Here is a 22630-nt window from a genome sequence, read left to right as displayed (position 1 = left end):
ATCCTAATATTTGTTCTTTAGGAGAAAAGACATAAGTGTATGTACTTTTCTTTGATTCTTTTTCTTAGAGTTAGATGTGTTCCCATTGTTTGGCTAGTGAGAATAAATTCAGGCATACACAGAATGGCTTTTACAGTACTTCCGCTCAGAATCAACGAAGAACTGTAACGGGATACTTCTGCCATGCACTTGTGAACAAAGCAGTGGTGAAACTGTGCCAAGGTGGAAGGAGGAAAACATTGAATGTGCACCTTCTCAGCAGCAGGTGGAGAGGACAGGGGAAAATTGTAAAACTGAGGCATATGATTTAAAAAAGGAAGAACCACTGTATCCAGAAGATGCTATAATTCTAATAGATAAACGAACCTCAGATTTTCAGTCAGAATGTCCATCGTTTAGCTCTGAATTGTTTTCTCCATAGCCATAGTGGTTATGAATGTGGACTTTAGAGTAGACTACCTGAATTTCAGACTAGGGTCTGATCCTTGAGAACTGTGTTATGTGCAAAACTTATTTATTGTGTAGAAACTAATTTTTTTTTTCTAGAGACTAGGAGATATTAGCCATGTCTGTCCCAGGGATGGTGGGATTACAGAGGACATTCCATTTAAAGTATCAAAGAAAGTCTCCGGAACATGTTGAATGTTCAACACCAGTGCCACTACCCGTAATCATCACACTTGTACCTCTAAAATCTGCCAAGTGGCTTATGAAGATGAGAGATGATGGATAACTTGGAATGGTATTTGCAAGCAACCAAACTTTTTCAGAAAATCTGTCTTTAGCAGAATTGTAAACATAAACAATTAAAAATTTTCACACTAAAAGTGAGAGGGGATGAGCAAGACATATGCCAAAAGTTTCATATAAGAACAAAGTTAACACTAGAAATTGCTGGGCAGCATCGTACTGCTAGCCAACACAACAGTATTAAGTACTCACAAATCTGTTTTAAAAACAGCCCCTATAATAAACATGATCACTAAAATAAAAATACTTTGATATATATCTTAGCAAACTTGAGAACATATATTAGAAGTTAATGAAAATATCTGGTGAAATAGCTTTCAGAACGGAAAAGTGCATATACTTTTTCAAGTGCCGATGACAAACTAAGTAGGCAGTAAAACTCCATGTAACAAAGAAGAAGTGTAAGTGTGGCTATTAAACAGCTCAAGCGCTAAAAGCAACAAATGCTTTTGCCCTAGGCAGTGGGGTACAAAGCCTTGAGCAGTGCTGACAACAAAGAAAACCCTGAATGTGGCTTCCAAACCAAAGCATCTTCAGCTGTAATTGTCAGCAGCATCTTCATGTTACCACTCCTACTCCTTCCCCCTACTAGTGGAGAACAGGCCAATCTCTACAGGACAGTACCAATAATGAAAGGCCAAAAAAGAGCCTCATCAGTGGGTCCCTTGATCTTTTCAGTATTAACAACCTTGATTACTTTTGTTTTAGAAATTTATAAACTATGGAATGAGACTTTTAAAAAGACATGGAATAGAGAAAATCAGAGGTAAATGGTGCATGCATGGTTCTTTATCTCAAGGGGTTCACAGTCTAATCTGGGGGTCAGTTTAATGAATCATGCTGAAATGCTACCTGTAGCCTAAGTAATGTTCTTAAAGTCACAAAGTTTAAAAGCAGTGACAGTAAAAGGTCAAAGATTTGCATGATCTGAAGAGAAAGGTAACCAGGCGGTGGTGGCAAACACCTTTAATCCCAGCACTCGGTAGATAGAGGCCGGCAGATCTCTGTCAACTCGAGGACAGCCTGGTCTACAAAGTGAGTTTAAGGACAGCCAGGGCTGTTACACAGAGAAGCCCTGTCTTGAAAACTCCCTTACCACCAAAAAAAGCAGTGAGGGTATATCAGAGGAAATGATCCTAAAATCTGAATAAAATCATCTTGATTTTTGTCTTGTAGAGAGTGGTCCAGAGAAATTCTTCCAAACATTTGGAACATAATGGAGGAAAATCACGAAGTCCGGAATGGATATGTCAGTGGTAGACATGGGATATAGTTCCCTACCATGTCTATGTAACTGCCTTTCCTTTGAGAAGTATCTTCTCTCCTCACTCTTTCTATCCCCCACTTCTCCAGAAACTAACATTTACTTTCTTTCTGAGTTTAAATTTTATGTTCCACACATAATGATATCAAGTGAAATAAGACCATCATCAAATTCAGAGATAAATAAGTGAGACACTACATGCATTAGATAGTTAGATTTGGTCATTGCACAGTGTGTGTGTGTGTGTGTGTGTGTGTGTGTGTGTGTGTGTGCATACAGATGCATCAGTACCTCTACATCAAACTATAGAATACTCACTTTTTTATTTTTTTATTTTTAACAGGAAGAACAGAGGGGAGGGAGGAAGGGAGGGAAGGGGAGAGGGAGGAAGGGAGGGGGAATTGAAACAAGAAAATTTCTTTCTCGAAAATCCAGGAACTTTGGAAGCCACATGGGTGGAACATACAGGAGAGGCAGTAGTCCATCTCCAAATTCTGAATGGCCTGCTAATGTATTTAATCTTCATTTTAAGTAATAGGGAATTATTGATATTAGTTTAGCTCTGTTTTCATGTAGACATTACTAACTATAAAAGAATTACCCACTAAAGCATAAAAGAAAGATTGCTAGAGAAAAATCCCAAGGGAAGAGAGGCTAGTGAAATGACTAATTGCAAGATTCGTTAGGAGAACCTGTACTAAATAGTGAATGAGAACAAGAGGAAAAAGACATGAACTTAACAGATATTTCATAGATAGGAATAAATCAGTTTTATTATTTTAATTATCATTATGTTGAAGTCCATCTCACTACATAGCTTTGACTGCTCTTAAACTTGTGACCAGGATTCCTCCTCCCCCTCAGAAGTGTTGAAATTACTGTGTGCCACCAAGTCTGGGCCAGCAAGATTTTTCATTGACTAAAGGGAAACAGAAAAGACTGAAAATTAATGAATATTCTTAAACCTTCTAAAAAGTGACATAGTAGCAATAGTCTCTGATATAATTTAAATCTCATAGAAGCATTATGGCTGAAGCATCTACACAGAATTCTTGCCATCCAATTGGAATGTGGAGACATGGATCTGAAGGAGTAACAACGTACTTGCCTAGTTAGTTACAAAACTCGAAGTGTTCTAGAATGTTTTTCTTGAAATATTTTCCATATCATTTTTCAAATTTATTATACTATTCTAAACGATTAATGGCTATGTCGTATTTCAAGTTTCACTTGTCCAATGATCCTATGTCCAGAATATATGTTTGCCTGTATGCCACCCATTTAATTGTTTTAAAAACATGGCTTTGGGTGTACATTTTAAAGATTGTATTTCTCGGAGAACACAAACTCTAAGACAGAGAGTAGTTCTGAAATCAAGCATTTATATCTGAGGCAGGAACTTTAAGTGAGACTATGGAGTGGAAAACGACCAGTGCAGATGAAGTGTGAACGTCTGAGACCAGCTCTGCCTTGGCTGTTCCACCTTTATGTGTCTTAAGGCCAGTCTTACAATATTTTCTCGTTTTGAACTTCACATCATGCTCAAGTACTATTGCAGATAATATTATGGAAAAGCAATGTTTTATAAAATAAATTATCTCTCAACTTCTCTCCCTCCTGAACTGTTTCTGGTCTTTTGAAAAAGCAGTGCCTACAAACATTCATATTTCTATTTTTATAAAGAATTCAATGATATGTCTCTTAATTTTCATCAACCTGATCACTGTACTGTTAATCTATTACTCTTGAATATAAATATAAATAATCTAAGTCTACCTTGAAATTTTAGTATTTACTGCACCAAGTACATGAATACTGAAAGCCAAACAAAAACTAAGATGTCTTGATGCTTAAACAATATTGCTCATCACCGAATAACTAATCAGCAAAATGACCTGCATTATGATTATAACTTTATCATAGCATATGTATGATTAATGTGTTGAATATCTGCTCTAAAATATCAAGTAATTCTAGTTCACTTTATCCCTGGCATTATAATCAGCATCTTACATACAGCATTGCATTGTGTTTAAGCCATATGCACACATACACAGAAATTTGAACTTAATAATTGGGTTTTGAAGTTCATAGGGTAAAACAACTATTTGATAGTGGTCCCATAAGGTAAGTTCTTTATTTTAAAAGTTCTGACATCCTATTACCTTCTCTCACCTGAGAATTTATTTTTTTCCGAGTATATGTGCTGTGTGAATCTTACAGAAAAGTTTCCTGTAAGATAAACTGCAAGTTTACCCATGGTTAAAAATGTTTTCATTGGCCACTGACTCGCATTTGGTATAGATATTCATTCTTGCCTTAAATTGTTCATTTAGTTTCATTATGATCTTCTCATAAATTTGAGTTTACTTCAGTCATTCTTGAATCTCACAAGGTCTATTACATTAGCAAGACTTTTGTTAACCCTTTTTTATAACTAGTCTACAGAAAAAGGTGGATATTCTTGCCTATTAATATTAAACTAATTTTCACCAAGCTCTCCCAAGAACTATAACATGTTTGCAGAACATACTTTCTGCATTGCACTCATGTTTTGGGATACAAGACCCATTCAACAAGTTTCTTACATCGCTTATGTTCTTACATACATTGCTTCAGTAATAAAAAAACATTCATTTTTCAGTCACACAACAAAGATATGGGGATATGTGACCCTCGAAGACTTTCTTTGGTTATAACCTCAGGTCCTTCTTTGGCAATATATAGTACACCTGTATTATGACTGGTGGAAATTGATTAGTGACATTTATGTTAAAATATATCACTTTTTTGAATAAAACTATAATGCAATATCACCTCACATCTGATAAGGTAATTCACATGAGAATGTGGAAGAACAAACCTATTAGTCTGATTGTGAATTGAAATGGCCATTATGAAAAAATATTTTTAAGACAACAAATCGAGCTACTTCCTTACTTCATTTGTGGGTATGTATCTAAAAGAAATAAAATGAGTATCTCAACGTGATATCTGAGTTCTCAGAGTTATCCTATCGCTGATTAGTGAGACATAACATCTGTCTGCATGTTTGCTAATGAGTAGACAAAGATGTACATACTGATGTGGGAGGGTCTTCTGTTTAATAAACAAACTGCCTTGGCCAGCCCTTAGGTGGGTGGAGCAGACAGAACAGGAAGGAGGAAGTGAGGTAGATGGCTCAGTCAGATGCCACGCCTCTCCTAAGTTAGCCAGACCGCTGTGCCTCTCCTCAGAGAGATGCCAGTCGCCATGAAGGCAGCCACCAGGACAGATGTGCTGAATCTTTCCTGGTAAGACACCACTTTGTGGTGTTACACAGATTATTCGATATGGGTTAGTCAAGATGTGAGTAAGAGGCTGAAAATAATGGGCCAGGCAGTATTTAAAAGAATACAATTTGCGTTGTTATTTCGGGTAAAGCTAGTCGGGCACCATGGGAGCAAGGCAGGAATGCAGCCCGCCGCTCCCATCACTACAGAATGGTGCCCACGTGGATAACTGAATCCACAGAAAGCTTGAAAAAGCTTGGGAAAGATTAGAGTAAAGCATGGCTTCTTGGTAGCAGCAATTTCTCGGGTCTGGCTCTGCTTGCTAGAGCAAGCACTCTCATCTAAGAGAGGCTTCCTGACTCAGCTTTAGCTGCAAAATCCTGCAGCTCTTTTAAGAGGTCCTACTATGAAACACTTAAACTGTTGATGAAAAGCCGACTACATGCTTTTCGGTTTTCAGCTGTAGCAGGAAAAAAGTTGCACTGTTTTAAAATGCTGGCTTTCTGGGCCGTCCTGCCAGGGCAAACTCTGACTCTTTCAAGCAGGCGGTCCTGACTATGGAGCTTTTGATTATTGTTTGACACTGTTGGAGCTTGCTTGCTGGCAGGGACCTTGAACCGCCACAGAGTTGTGGTGATAAACATAGCTACAGCCCGTACCTCTGCCCTGAGGCTGGAAGGCTAGGGAATGGGCTGGATCTACCTGTCAAGGCCATGGCTTTGGTCCTACCTATGTTGCTTGGTAAATTAGAGACTCATGTGGTCAGAAAAAGAGAGATATACAGTAAGGAGAAATTCAAAGACAAAAAAAAAAAAAAAACCTCTAAATGGTTTTCAGTGTGTTAAAAATATATGCAGGCAGGGGCCGGGCGGTGGTGATGCACACCTTTAATCCCAGCACTCGGGAGGCAGAGGCAGGTGGATCTCTGAGTTCGAGGCCAGCCTGGTCTACAAGAGCTAGTTCCAGGACAGGCTCTAGAAACTACAGGGAAACCCTGTCTCGGAAAAAAATAAATAAATAAGCAAATAAATAAATAAATAAATAAATAAATAAATAAATAAATAAATAAATGCAGGCTAAAGGTTAAAGTTGTAAAAAAAAAAAAAAGAAAGAAAGAAACATCAGTGGACTGATAGGAGGCTAAGACATAAGGAAAGCATACTCCCTGGGTCTGTCTTATGGATACTTCTGGACTGGTGTGTGGGAGGACAATGAAGAATAACTGGTGTGATGGGATAAGACATACCCAAATGTAAGGGGTACCTCCAATAGACTGGAGGACCGCATGGAACAAAAGCAGAAGAAGGGGGAAGGCTTTCTTTCTTCTCTTCCTGGAGGATGGAGTAACATCTACCTTAGTCTTATTCCTGATTTTAGGATTCTCTTTCTTCCCAGAGAATCAATGAATAGGCCTGCTGGGAATTGGAGACTGAGACGATGAGAAAAAAAACCAACAGCAACAATAAAAATTTTAAAATGAACTTTTTAGTTCATTTTTCTCACACTTTCATCATGGAAACAGGAAACTGATTAATACAATGAACTTTGAATGACATATCATAGCTTAAATATAAATTCTGATATTTAGTTATTAATGTTACTTTAGGGTCTCTTTTCCCAGTTACAAAATTCAGAGGATACTTATAGAGACCATTGAATTTTTGTGAAGAGAAAAGTTCTATATGGCATATTTCATAGCCTCAAGCACAGGGCTAAACATGTATATTTTTATGAGTCTTGTTATTAAACTTCCAAAACCTGGATAATTCCTAATAAAAATCAAAAACAACACTTCTCCTATAATAAGCACAGCTACAGGATTTACATATCAAATGCATAAGTCCAAGGCCTACGTGACCTGAACATAGCACGTGAGAGGAACTCCTCTGTAGGGTTCTATCAGCCGGGAGAAAACTGAGAGCAAGACTTTCAGCCCATGCACTGCTGTACTAGTCCTGTCTTCTGGAAAAGACACCATGTCTGCTCAGAGGGTCTAAACAAACTGAAACTGGTATTTGCATAGCTTGTCCAATTCTCAGAAAAGAGCAATACCATAAATCGAGATCTTATTGATATTGTTACAGTGTAAGCAGGACAAAAGGAGATCATAATTTCTCTTTACTGGTACCACCAAGACTGTCTGGACCACTAGTATGCTCTATGTCACCCTCAAGCTCTAGAAATCTCTTCATTCTGATGAGGTTGAAGTCCGCATAGGCTGAGCGTGTTAGTTCAATTCCCTCATCCTGCGGAGGGTAGCTCAGGCCGAACACAGCACACCAACTGCCCCATTTGCTTCTGCCCTGAGCAAATGTTAATTCCATGTGCAATTGAATGCCTCTGGAGTTCTTCATATGACTGTCAACATTAAGCTTTTTCTTAGATTCTGTTTAGAACAATACTTGATAAGAATTATCTTTTAAATGTTCTGAGTGGTTTAGCATTCGAGGAGGGCATGTTTTATGGAGAGCTGTGAAGGGCTGCTGAGAAGTTGGTTTTTCATCCTTCAGAAATGTTTCCTTTTCTACCACATTAATTGTACCAATAAATATACATATATACAAGTTTTGATATACAGTCATTAGTATTGATGAGAAATTAATAGTTATTAGTGTTAATACCCCTGCTTAGCCATTCTGTCATAACATATTACAGATTACTCAGGTTTGCATTGCAAAAGTTCTGTCCTTGTTAATAAATGTATGAAACTCTACAGCTACAAAACAACCCTGAAAGATATGGTTAGTATTTTCTTCGTGAAGAAGAAATATGGTTAATAGGTCTTCTTCATGAAATATACATAGAGTATTTCATGTAATGGACCCTAGGTACATAGTTATAATAATGAACATACTGCTTGAAGTAATATAAGGAGGTCTATTTCCTCATTAATACAAAGTCACCATGCATCAATTTTTATTAGTCATAAGATGGCTAGAACCTGTCAGTAAAGCTGGGTTTTCATAGAGGAGAAATGTATGCTATGTATGGTTAGCTTCTTTCTAAATCAGCAGTCAGAATGAGTGACTACATGGCAAGGCCTGTTGTGTAGATGCAAATGGATAAGTTTGCGACTGCTTAAAGTCAGGGGATGTCTATAAGTATAAGGAGCAGGTATGTCTATCATGGACTGCAGCAGGAATTACTAGTTTATAGTAAATGAGCATTTGCACATGTTAGGATGTTCAATCATTTGTGGACAGGAAACCTGTTTTCAACATATCCAGAGATGGTTGAACCTTAGAGAGGTAGGCCCAGCAGGAGTTATTATGTCATGGGGATTATACACCTAGAAGCAATTGATGTGTTTATTATGAAGCACTCAGAGCCAAGATGTTCTGGTTGCGTTGTCCAAAAGAAATAAAGCACAGCAGAAAGTTGGTACCCCTTATTTTCTCCATTTACCAATGGTTGAGAACCTGTGGTTTGAGCTGTCAAAACTTTGGATATTACATAAGTGAGCATCCTTGGATCATGCCTCATTAGAGAAAGAGTTAGTTTTACAAAGCATATCCAACCAACAGGACCAGGACCCAATAAACTAATAAACATAGCTCTAGGAAGACATGTATGGTGGAACATTTACACTTCTATGACTATACATATTACACACATATGCATATACAAGCATACATGAATGCATACATTCTATCTTGGATAAATAGGAACAACCTATTTCCCTGGAAAATTCTGAACTGTGATTTCTAAAATTTTTTTCAATATTCATAATACCTATAACTATAGCCTGACCTCTGAAAACAACTTTGGAAGCATGGATACATATGAATCTGATATTACTGTTTTTCCAGTAGTCTGAGCTAGACTCAGCTTGTACAACTCCTCATATTTCTATGTTGTTGAAAGCATAACATATGAAGCCACATAATTAAGAACCATGTGCTAAGGGATAATGTAGGATTCCTTTCTGTGTGCTTTATTATGAAAGGACTAAACAGGCCATCAATAGAGTGGTGTGAGCAGAGCCCACAGTAGGAGAGGCTAAACTAAAGACATCAGTTAGATAATACTTTGTTGGTGGAGCTCAACAAATCTCTAGCCCTATGTTTAATGTACCCTAAAATGCAAGAAATAAAAGAAGAATAGATGTTAGGATATGTTCTTCCTCTAGTATGACCCCCATCTAACTTCTTCACTCTGACAAGTCTTTAAAGAGCTGGATAAAGTTCCACTAGAGGGAGCAACTGGGACACAGGACAGCTGTCTCAGTTTATGGTGCTGGAAATCAGACAACTGAGTCACTAAGGGTCAAAGGGTTCCTAGCACAGTGATGCAGCAGGACACTTTGTGCCCTCTCCTGGTTGATACTATCTCAGAAAGATAGTCTTCAGTGAGCTGCAGAGAGCAGTTAGGAAGAGTGCTGCCCAAAGAGCTATTAGAAGCCATGGACACCTGAAGAAGCACTTATGAGTCTGTATAGCTTCTAAAGCATCAAAGACAAAATATTTATATTTGTTTATGTGTTGGAAATCCCTCTAGGTCAATTCAACATATATCCGTACCTAAATAAGTTTATTTTAAATCATTTTAGTTTTTGAGATTATAATTACAATATTTCTCCCTTCCCTTCCTCCTCACAGACCCTCCTGCATAACTTCTCTTTTATCTTTCAATTTCCTGCCTTCTTCTTTTATTAGCTGTTCACAGACACACACACACACACACACACACACACACACACACACACACACACTCCTAAATACATAAGCATGTTTTACTTCATGCAGATAGATGAGTGAAAGAAGCAAAAGTAACTAAATGAACATGAAACATTATTGCGACAAAAGCAGGAAAGGCAGAAAAAAAGCAATCTGTTGGCCAATGAGGAAGCTGGTTCGCGCTTTGGGCTTTTCTCTTATTTGATCCAAAAACAGTAATGAAAGAAATGCAAACATGAGTCAAAAGGAACAGATTCTTTCAACACGAGTCTGTCAAACTTCCTGGAGGTATTTGCTTCCCAGTATTTCAAGTGGACATTTCTATTAGCGAATAATAATTTCCTTGAAGCCGGCAGTTTGGCATATGCTAGTTTATTTCCTTGCACAAATGCTCATTTGCTTGAGAAGTACAATCAGACTTTAAAATGTGAAGGAAAAAAATCAATTTATGAGTATGTTTCAAAATGCTTTAAATGATGCTATAAAGTGCCCATTAACAGCATGGATTAAAATAATATTAAAATGTGAATCTTGAAGGCTTTTTGGCTTTATTCTGTATGGTGACAAATTGTAAATAAAGGAAGGGTTTTTTTGTTTTTGTTTTTTGCTTCATGGCTACATAGTGAAAAATCCATGACTGTTGGAATAACAAAGCATTTGAAGCTTGAAGGGACTTTTGAAAGTATTTTATAACTTGAAAAGCTGAGTATTGTAGTTTGGAGCTTGTATGAGATACCACAGTGATTTAGGACAGAGTCAAAACTGTGGTAAAGGTTTCTTAGCCTCCAGCCCATTATTCATGATGCCGAGGTTTCCTTATTGAAAGCCAGGGTTTGCACTCTCCTTCAGGGTTTAAATCAGTATGTCACATCAAGATAAGAAACTGGCTCCTGTTCTAGGAGTCTCTTGACTTTGGGGAAAGAGAGGATGCTGGAAATTTAGCAATGTTTGTCCATTCTGAAACAATGGGACACTAACTTAGGGATTTGCAACATCATCTAAGGACGCCCTGGGCTTGACTGTGAAAAATACCTGGGCCTCACAGAACAAGGTCTAACTCTAAACCATGACCCTTGACCACTGTGAGGGAGGAAAATCAAACAAGACTCATCATAACGGGTCTTCAGTTAAACAAATGGTTAGGCAGAGGAATTATTCTTCAAGTTGTGTATGGAAGACTGTTTCATATCTGTCACCAAGTTACTATATCTCTTTTCAGAAGATTTATTTTTAAAAGAGAAAGTCAAAAGAAAAGATATGATGTATTCTTCTCTTTTACACCCAAGAAAAGAATATAAATTTAAAAACTCCACTAAGGTTTTTGAATTTTTCCACTAAAAGCACTTCCATGAAGTTGTTTCTATGTCAAATCTATCTGTAACTCAATTAACTCCAGACAACCTATACTAGTACTTCTTACCTCCTTGTGGATGAAAGTCTTGTCTTTGGTTTTAATTTTTTTTTTTTTTTTTTTTTTTTTTTTTTTTTTTTTTTTTTTTGGTTTTTCGAGACAGGGTTTCTCTGTGGCTTTGGAGCCTGTCCTGGAACTAGCTCTTGTAGACCAGGCTGGTCTCGAACTCACAGAGATCCGCCTGCCTCTGCCTCCCGAGTGCTGGGATTAAAGGCGTGCGCCACCACTGCCCAGCCTTTGGTTTTAATTATATCTATAGGTATTTTTCCTGTGTGTTATACGTGTGTCATGCTGAGGAGACCAGGGAAGGGCATCAGACCACAGAGCCTGGAGTTAGATAGTTGGGAGCCACCATGTGAGTGCTGGTGAATTCTCCAGCTAAAGAGGTCACACAGAACCTCCCAAGCATCACGGTCCACTAATATCCAATGCTATTAGTTACCCTCCATATACATCTAGTAAGACTCTATTGATAAAGATATTATTACTTAGGTCATTGAATTTGGGGAAATTGAGATAGTGTTCAACAAGAAGCACTATCCTTCCAGAATGCATGGTGCTGGAATGTACTATCCATAGTATCAGAGGAGAAAAGTGGTCATCAGTCTCTTCCAGCAATGGACCCTGCACATGACATTATCAGTGTGCTACCAAGTGCACCCACTAAGCAATTTCCCTGCTAAATGAATATAGTAATAAAACAATCCCTGAGATTGCTATTCTGAAATCAGTTCTCCTGGATGAAAGTCTTAATAATAAAAGAATACTTCTGATCTCCCTTTATTCTACAAGCCTCAAAAGTCACTGATTCTCACCAGGGAGAATTATAGAAAATCCAGGATTTCATAAGCTAAGATATATTATGAAATTACTGTGGCATCAGCAGTAAGGCTGGCAAAATACATTCAATGTTAAGTAACACTTCCCAAATGTACCACCAATTTGTTTTCAGTAAAAATATTTATGACCTGGTCCCATCTAAAGGTGAAGGAAGGGATAAGATGCTTGTGTTTTTCCTTATGTGGAAACTTGTCTTATTTGACTAGACAAGAAATACATTCATAAATTAAGTCATCTTTCTCTAAGTAACTTTTGGTTCTTTGGACATCCTGAAAGATTAATTCAACTTCATTGGAATCTGCATATAAAATAATATTTGCATCTATATTCTTGTAATATTTTATTTTTATGCAATTTAAGCTTCAAGTAATTTCCCTACACCCCTTATATAAATTCACCAATTAAATTTACATACTCGCATGTTACTTGATTGGTCTTCTATGCTCTTACATGTATGCAGATACTCATGTATGTTTATTGCTAAGACATTTCAATAATAAATAGAAAACATCATGTTCATTTTTCCCTACATAGATCTTGTGGTAGTCCCTAAGGAAGAAAAAATAAAACACCTTCGTGATGATTACCATGGTTGAGGATTCAATAAGAATCATGCATTTATCTGTCTCTGGGTGACATGATCCTTTGACTGCTTTTTTTCTCTAGTTTTTTCCCTTTACACCTTCTAGGTAATTTCTAAAATGTCCCTAAGTTTGTATTGCACTGATGTGTACTGATAATTATAACTATGCTCTACAACTTTCAACTATCAAAGATGATTTGGGGAGTACATCCTTTGATTTGAGAGTTTAGGAAGCAAAGCTGTCAGTAACTTGAGAGAGAATAATCTCGTACTGTGCTAAATCATAGCCTTATAAGTCATTTAGAATACTTAATATAATTTTACAGGCAATTAATTTGCATTATATACAATTGTTTTAATGTTATTGATAATAAACTCATTAAAACTTGTCATTTTGTGGTGTCCTTCAGTTCTCATTTTGGTTAAATGAGGCTAATGTTTTTAAAAAAATTTACTTACTGGATGCACTGAACTGATCTATCAGTCAGAGGCTGACACTAAATTCATGCATCACTTCCTGACAGAGAAACATGATGGTGATTAGGTGATTTCATCATTGTGCAAATATCGTGTGGTGTGCTTAGGCAAGCCTTAATAGTGTCTATTGTCTTGATCTACATAGCTTTGGACTTGACCTCACGACAGTGCTGAGGAAATGAAGAGGGGAAAGACACATAGACATTCATCTGCTGAGCCCTGTACTCTATTGGATATTCACCAGTAGCCTAGAAACTCCACATTGATATTATAAATCACTAAGTAAGGAAACAAGTTTATAGTAGACAGTCAACTGAGGAGCAAGGTAGGTGAGTTAGTTAATCTTGGTATGAAGTCTCTGTAGGAGAATGGTTTCAGATTGCATTCACTGGTGAGGAGGAAGCTGTGGTGGATAGTTTCTTCTTACATTAATTTTAACTAAAGATCAATGTTTATAAGACCAGGAGAAGACTTCACCATTCTTCTCAGCCTGACATAAAGAAGGTCTTGTCATTCTCATGGATTTGAGGAATTGAGATCCTTGATATGGCCATTCCCAAGTCAACAACATACATTCACTCAGGACAGCATTCACCCCCCACAATTTATCAGTGCTTCAGTGTGGTCTTTTGAAATCAGCAAAGGTGAAATAGATGAGGTTGCTGCTAGAATAACATGACAGACTCTCTTAGGCTACACATCTTTCATAAGAGTAAGGAATGTACTCTGTAACCATGGTTAAATCATAGTGCAATTGTTATGGTTAATTTGACTGTCAACTTAATTGGATTTGGAATTATCTACAAGATATGCCTCTGAGAAGCTCGGTGGCAGTATTTCATGGAAGGATTAAGTAAATGAAGAAGACCCTCCCTCAGATCAGGTAGCTTGTTCCAGCTGTGACTCAAAAAATAAAGATGTCTAATAGTTTCCTCTAGAAAAGCACCTCTAAGGGCTGCATTTGCCTGCCCACAACCACTCCCTGGTAGTCAACACATCTACCCAGTTGCTGCCTCCACTTTGTTGTCATTGGAATTTAGATTATTCAACATGAGAACCAGAGGCTCTTCAGGAATTCTTCAGGCCTTCAACACCAGATTCAGTGTACTACGTTAACCAGCCTTGTAGACTATGGCAGGTACCAGGTCTCAGTGTCTCCAGTATGCACATACCCAATGTCGGACTGAGCAACCTATGTTGTGTAAGATATTCCAATAAACCTCTTTTGTAATGCATATCCATTCTATCACCTCTATTCCTCTGGACAGCTTATAGAAGTATATGTTTACCTGTAAAATAACAAGTAACCCAGGAAAAATATTAAGTAATATGTATCATATATTAATTGTGCCTACTACTCTTTCATGCCCAGGATTAAAATCAGAGTACTAATGACCAATAACAAAGAGAAAAAAGAGGCCCAAGACTAAGAGGCTTCTTTATAAGTGTCTTATATCAAGAAAACAACTCTAAGATTTAAGATAAATCAGAAGATAGTTCTGTGGTACCAGAGAAGTAAAGAGAACTAAGAAAGAAAAAAAAGAGAAGGTAACTTTACCTTCTATTGCTGTTGCCATTTAATAATGATAAGCATGACAGTAATTTAGTCATGAATAGACATATTCACAAAATGTACATTTCACCAAGAAAAGATGACATAAGCCTTTAATCATGGATGTGGAATTTTGAGTGAGTTCAAGCATGATCTGAATCCTCAAGGGAGCTAACAAACAGATTCTTTGGCACTAAGACCAAAAATATTTCAATTCCCGTAACACACCCAGCATGGATCTCAAAGTTGTAACCCTCTGAGGTTGAGATTTTTCTCATTCTAAACAGAGATATCAACACCATCATAACTACATGACCTGGTGAATTAGAGATAATGGGTATGAACTGGTAGAAGGTAATAATTTACCTTTTACTCTAAAGATGATCATGTGGACCTGTGTAGATAACTTTGTATGAAAAAGTTTTAAATCCAAACTGCAAACTAAGAAATGTTGGTCATTATTGTATAGGCATTATGGTAGAGTGCTGACCTTAGTTCCAGACTACAGACAAGCATCCAGCACTTAAAACAGATGCTCTTGTCCATGGGAATTGCCTAAAAGGTGAGTCATTCTGGCAGGCAAATGAAGTTATCTTTTTGAAGTAGTTACCCTCCAAACAAAATTTGTATTAATAACCCTGATTTTAGAATGTGAAATTATAACTGCCTATATAGAATTTTGGTGGTTGTTGATCCTTTTTGATTAACAGATGAATTAAACACACTAATGGAGCCATGACATGTTTGATCTATGTTTTACAGACCTCCCTTTAGTGTGTCAAATGTACTTACTATTATGATAACACCTTTGCTGGCCTGAAGCCATCACCAACTCTGGAGGAGTTGAATCATGAAGCTACATCTCTGGAACAAGGTCAAATAGGCCATGACCTGACAGGGTGTAAGCAGTCATTGTCTCCTATTAAATTGAAGTCTGTACTTTGCATATTGTAAAACAACTATCCCATTGCACTATAAGGTATAGCTGCCAAATGAATAATTAGATTTTTAAGAGACTATAAAGGGACCAACATGCTTCTCACTATGCCAAAACCAAAGTCAATTCAGATTTTATTTCCTCTCCTCCCATGTTTTTATCCTTATTCTTTGGCACTCAGACCAAAAATATTTCAACAACAAATAAATAGACTTCTGTTATACAAAATAAAGTATAAACCGAGTGTAGGCAGAGATTATTGGGAGCTAATGCACTCTGTGCTGCCTCAAATGGCTAGGTAGGAAGTTGTATATGGTTGGCACCTACTATTGCTTTGATTAGTGAATGTGATTATAAAAAGACTTTTATAAAATCCAAAAATGACTGAATGAACCACTTTAAGTCAAAGCTCAGAAGAGTTTCTTTTCTGTTTAGAAATTTGAGTGCCCTCCCCCACAGTTAGGGCTCCCTGGAGATGTCTATGTAGCTCAACTCACAAAGCTTTAATGGAAGAGACACAAGGGACTTTAGAAAGATTTGGGAAAGGATTGAAATGTAGCTGTATAAAATATCCTATTAACTCTTGCCCCCCGTTTTACATTTTGAGAAAGATTTTTAACTAAACCTCTCCAAGCTCAATACCTATGATGTCATTAAACATTTTTCACTTCAGTGAATTGTAACTCAGGGACACTGGCAACTACTCTTTTCAGCAGGGGATTAAACTTTCAGGGAATAAATTAAATTGGGTTAAAATGTCTAACACAGTTTTCAGATGAGTGCTTTATTCAAGTAGCACAGAGACATGTTAACTGTGAAATGAAACTCTAGTTAGGTAAATAAGGTTTGTCAAGAACAATTGCTCAGGTGCTATACCGCTCTAAGCCTACTTTATTAATACTGGGTTGTGATCTTCAATGCTAGTGCAGGGAAGAATTTCAAATGCAATTAAAATGGAGCTGGAAGGCCACACAACTTTACTTTAATCAAAAGCTAAGTTCAAGCCTGCTTTACATATAATATTGCAAAGAAAGATACTTTCTCACATTCAGCATGACTGTGTAAATACTCTATTTTGAAAGACAGCAGATTCATTTCAAGAAGAGGCAAAGGTGAGGCAGCGCCTCTCCTTGAGGGATGCTATGAGCCCCTGCAGACAGCTAATCTCGGGAATATATGAATGCATTACTACATATTCATAGTTAGGATTTCTTAAAACCTTGGTCTATCAAGTCAAATTTAAAACATATAGGTACAAACCTGAGACTATGTGCATATGCCTTTAATTTCTACAAGAGTATATAAAAAGATAGGTATACATAAGCATATAGTCCATTTTTTGAAATTTTATGGCTTAATTATTTTTTAGAAAAAACATATAATCCTTTACTCTCAAAGTTATTTTAAATTAATATTCATAGAGGGTAAGAAAAATAACAATACTGTGTGAATAAGGGAGGAATCAGCCTCCCTGGTAGGGGCATACCGAACACACCTGTAAGTGAAATCTCAGCTCCCTTCTTCCTGGCTCATTTGCCCCCCAAAATAGGGACAGCTCAGTTGGGACATTGTTTTTAAGTTAAAAAAACTAATTAATTATGCAACACCAAGTGATCAGCTCTAAAAACATGCATGCAAGCAACATTAAATGCAATCAGCAGGTTGTATTTATACATTTATGTGTTCACAGATACATATGCATATGTGTGTGCAGATAGATGATAGATAGATAGATAGATAGATAGATAGATAGATAGATAGATAGATAGATAGCAATAATAGATTTAAAAAGAAGCCATGAACTTAAAAGGAATCAAATGGAACATATGGGAGGGGCCAGAAGGAGAAGAGAGAGAAGGAAAATGATGTAATTACATTTTAATTCAAAAATTGCAGATAAAAGAACTAAAGTTTAAAAGGAGGCTTTGATAGAAGTCCCTAGCTGGTGCTCAAAATTCTCATTAAGCCAATGATTGAGTTTTAGGAGCCTCGTCAGGGGTGAGATGGCACAGCGGGCAAAGGCCCTTGCTTTCAAGCCTGGTGTGACCTGAATTCAATCTCATGGCCACATGCGGTAGAGAAAGAACCAACTCCTGAAATCTGTCCTCTGACTTTCACAGACATGAAACACAGAGAATCACATATGGGTGCATGGGAATACATGCACATGCACACAGAAATGCACACAAAGTAAACAAAAATGTAACAAAAATTTTAAAGTGTCATATGTATCTAAAACTGTAAAGAGTGGTTTTATCTGAGTCATAGGAACAGTTTTTGATTCATGTTACATCAGTTAGCTAATTTTAGAGCTTTTTGCATCAATGTAAGAGCAATTCTTATGTAGAGAACCGCATAATAAAATTCCCATGTTTTAAGTCCAGCTATATATACAAAGACAAACTAACCAAGCCCACTGCTGTTTTATAACATTATTTCTTTACTGATTCTTTGGGAATTTCATATCATGCCTCCCTTTTCTACCCTTTATCCTTGCAGCATCCCCCAGAGGAAAATTTTTTAAAAATTTAAAAACAAAACAAAACAAACAAACAAACAAAAACCTCTTCAATACTCCATCTTCCCCACCTTACTCATCCTGGTGGCACTGGAAGCTGCGGTATGTCATACCCATTTTCGAATCAGCCTTACTTGCAAATGTGCATTGCAATGAGTCATTTATCTGTCTCAAGGCCTCTGGTTTCTCATACAAGCACCATAACTGCTCTCAGATATCCCATGCCCACTCCAAGTCAGGGAGATCCTGCGAGAATCACTCTTCAAGACCCGTCCCTTTACTCACACCAGCAGGTCATAGATGGGTAGATGTTAGGGTGAGCGAACCTAAGGCCCTGAATGTGGGAGTGGGTGACAACTGAGCTGGTTAGTCCTGGCCACTGAGTCCAGTCCAGTGGGGAAAGTATTGGAAACAGCTCGTCTATGCCCATGCCATCAGGGCATAGGTCAGTTCTCCCACTCTTGCTCATGGTATAGGGTGGGGCCATCTCTCCAGAGTATGTGGAGAGTAATGGTTCTGTCGTACTTGGATGTTGGGGCCAGATCTCCAGTGAGGTTCAGGCCCTCAGCAGTAGCTCAGAGCCGGATGTCACCATGGCCCTTGTGCTAGCTCAGGTCACCCAGATCAGTATGACCTGAGGGGCAACATGTCTCTCAGACACTAATATAGTCTCAGGTGGCTGCCCAGATCTCAGTCAAGCTTATTACATTTAACCAGTTTCCCAAAATAAGGTCCAGAAAACAGGAACTAATATACCTGTTTTCTAGGTATATTAATTGTCTAGATTCTAGTAATTCTAGAAATGAATATACCTAGAAACACTGTTCATTTAAGAAAAACATGCAGCCCCTCTGGAGCTCTATATCCACACATTCTACAAACCTACAGAGTAGAGAAGGACAGGTGCAAGACTGGAGCCCTTTGAGAAAGAAAATAAAAATGGTGTATTTGAAATCTCATCTGAAAATAACTTTGGCATGTTATCTATTGGGCTAAAATTCAAAGTGGTTCATAAATCAAGGAAGGGTCCAAAGGTCCTCACAACCTTCTGTTGTACTAGTCAACCATAGGGCCTGGACCTTAATGGGGAAGAGAAAAGGGACCCTGGGGAAGACCTAGAGTCAAATTCTCACCAGAGACATGTGAGCAGGTGTGGGGCATGATGGCACTCCAATGCCCAGAAAAACTGTGATACCAGTCTTACACAGCATTCTAATGCTTCAACACCAGTACATACTACTTGAACATACACTATATATTATTCATTATTGTTTCCCATTTATAAGGCAAAAACACAGATCTATAAACTAGTGCTGATTTGGTACCTAAAGCAAGGGAATTCAAAGGAGCGACAAGACTTTCAGAAGCATAGAAGTACAAGCTTACATATTTGAATTTCTAAAACAACTCACAGTTATTGTTTTCCAATACATAGGTAGAATTCTTCTTCATGATTTTTCTTTTGAATATGATTAAATTAAAATCTGCATTTATTTTTAAAATGTTAGCTCTAACCAAACCAGTGAAAGACATGTATAATGAGAACTTTAAATTTCTAAAGAAAGAATTTGAAGAAGATTCCAGATAATGGACAGATCTGCCATGCTCTTGGATAGGTAGCAGCTTGGTCGATCACCTTCCTGGACCTGGGGGGAGTTGGGAGGACCTTGGTCTTAGCATAGAGTGGGGAACCCTGATGGCTCCTTGGCCTTGAGAGGGAGGGAGGGGAGGTATGGGTGGAGGGGAGGGGAGGGAAGGGGGAGAAGGACGGGAGGGAAGGGGGAGGAGGAGGGGAGGGAGGGGGGAGGAGGAGGGAAGGAGATGGAAATTTTTAAATATAAAAAAAATAAACCATGAGGAAGAAATAATAATAATAATAATAATAATAATAATAATAATAATGGCAATTTTACCAAAAGAAATCTATAGACTCAATACAATCACCCTCGAAAACCCCAACACAATTCTTCACAGACCTTGAAAGTACAATAGTCAATTTCATATGAAAAAAAAAAAAACAGAATAGCATAAACAAGCCTGTACAATTAAGGAACTTCTAGAGGCATCACCATCCCTGACTTCAAACTCTGTTATAAGCTACAGTAATAAAAACCAGCTTGGTATTGACATAAAAACACATGTGAGCAAATGGCTTAGGATCAAAGACCCCGACATTAATCCTTATACCTATGAACACCTGATTTTTGACAAGGAAGCCAAAATGCTGCAATGGAAAAAGAAAATCAGATTTAACAAATGGTGGTGGCATAACCAGATGTAGAAGATTTCAAATACATCCATATCTATAGTCATGCACAAAACTCAAGTCCAAATGGATCAAGACGTCAACATAAATCCAGTTACACTGAACCAGATGGAAGAGAAAATGGGAAGTAGTATTGAATGCATAGGCATAGGAGACTACTTCCTAAATATAACACCAGTATCACAGACACTAAGAAAATCAATAAATGGAACTTCATGAAATTGAAAAACTTCTGTACAACAAAGGACATGGAACTGGACAAAACAGCAGCCTACAGAATGGGAAGATCTTCATCAACCCCACGTCTGACAGGGGGATGATCTCAAAATATATAAACAACTCAAGAAACTAGACATCAAAATGCAAAATAATCTAATTAAAAGTGAGGTACAGAGCTAACCATAGAACTCTCATCAGAAGAATCTCATATGGCCAAAAGACTTTTAAGAAATGGCTCAACATCCTTAGTCATCAGGGAAATATGAATCAGAATGACTCTGAGATAACATCTTACACCCACCAGAATGGTTAAGATCAAAATTACTGAGGATATCTTATATTGGAGAGGATGTGGAGTCAGGGGAACACTCCTCCACCGCTAGTTGAAATGCAAACCTGTGCAGCAACTTTGGAAATCAATATGATGGTTTCTCAAGAAATGAGGAATCAATCTACCTCAAGACCCAGAGATACCATATACCCAAAGGATGTTCAATCACACCACAAGGACAATTCCTCAACAATGTTCATAGCAGCATTATTCGTAAAAGCCAGAACCTGAAAATGACTTAGATACCCCTCAACCAAAAAAAAAAAAAATTAGCCATTTTACTTATGGTAACACCACAATTAAGTTGGAGCCACATCTTAACTCATGACTCCATAATTTTAATCCAGATCCCTTTTGGGACTACCATAATCAGTTAAAAACGGCAAAAAAATGCTTGTTCGTTTTTTAAACACCAAATAAAGTTAATTGGGATGATTACAGTGAGTTATGCTTTGGGGACAAATAGAGCTGTATAAAAGAAACAGACACAGTAACAATCCTCATCAGAATGCTCTCGGAGAGAAGTGATGGACTCATGATCATAATGCATAAGGTGACAGGCATGGTGAGCAGGGGATGGAACGATGAAGGAAGATACACTGAAAAATGAGTGTACCACTAGTACTTAGAATATGATGAGAAAGGTTAGTACTAAATACAAAACCAGATTGATCTGATGGTGTTATACTATCAGGATCCCATGGGTAGCAAAGATAACAGATATAGAGAGGGATTAGAATATGGTGCTTATAACTGTAACTATTAAAAGAAACCCTAAAACACAATAACAGTCCTCCAGAAAGTTTTCAGAATTAAATCTAAGGAAACAACAACAAAACATAATTAAAGAAGTAAAGTAATATAGGCATGAGTTGAATTTAAAACATGAAAATTCAACACCAGGTGTTTCCCACATCATATATGCATTTGACTGACTTTTCAAAAGAGTTTGAACTATTTGTTGATTTGTCAGAGAAGTTGATTTACTTCATTGTTATCCAACAACAGGAGAATATAGTAAAATGAAATGAATATGATAGTTGTTGATACAAAAAATTATTTTCCATATGAAGTATTTAATGTTTATTAAATTCATTAATATAGACCTATAAAAATATTGTTTCTTCATTAAAAATAAGAAAAGAATCTGATCCTGAAGTTAAACACACTGAATCCAACTTGATTTGGAGATCTTTTTCAGTAACTATTGGTTGTAGAGAGTGGGATGGTCACATGAGCACATATCCCAGATTTCAAGCCTTACCTCTCATCTATCTATTGGTTTTGCAGAGAATATAAGAAAACTACTAAAATGAAAATCCTGGGTATAAAACCGAAGCGAATGGCAGGTAATATAGCATGATTACCTAACCACTAGTTTCCACATGAACCAACAAGTCTGACCCAATCTCTGAAGCAGACTAGCAGCCATACCATAATCGTGTGATTCTTCCCAAGGTTTGCTTCCATAAGAACTGCACAATCCCGGTAGGATATGACCTAACGTAGCATGCAGTTTCTTTCAGCATAAGTC

The sequence above is a fragment of the Arvicola amphibius genome, chromosome 2 (genome assembly GCF_903992535.2).
Source record: "Arvicola amphibius chromosome 2, mArvAmp1.2, whole genome shotgun sequence".
NCBI lineage: Eukaryota > Metazoa > Chordata > Mammalia > Rodentia > Cricetidae > Arvicola > Arvicola amphibius.
The sequence above is the reverse complement of the archived record's forward strand: the minus strand, read 5'-3'. Positions refer to the sequence as shown.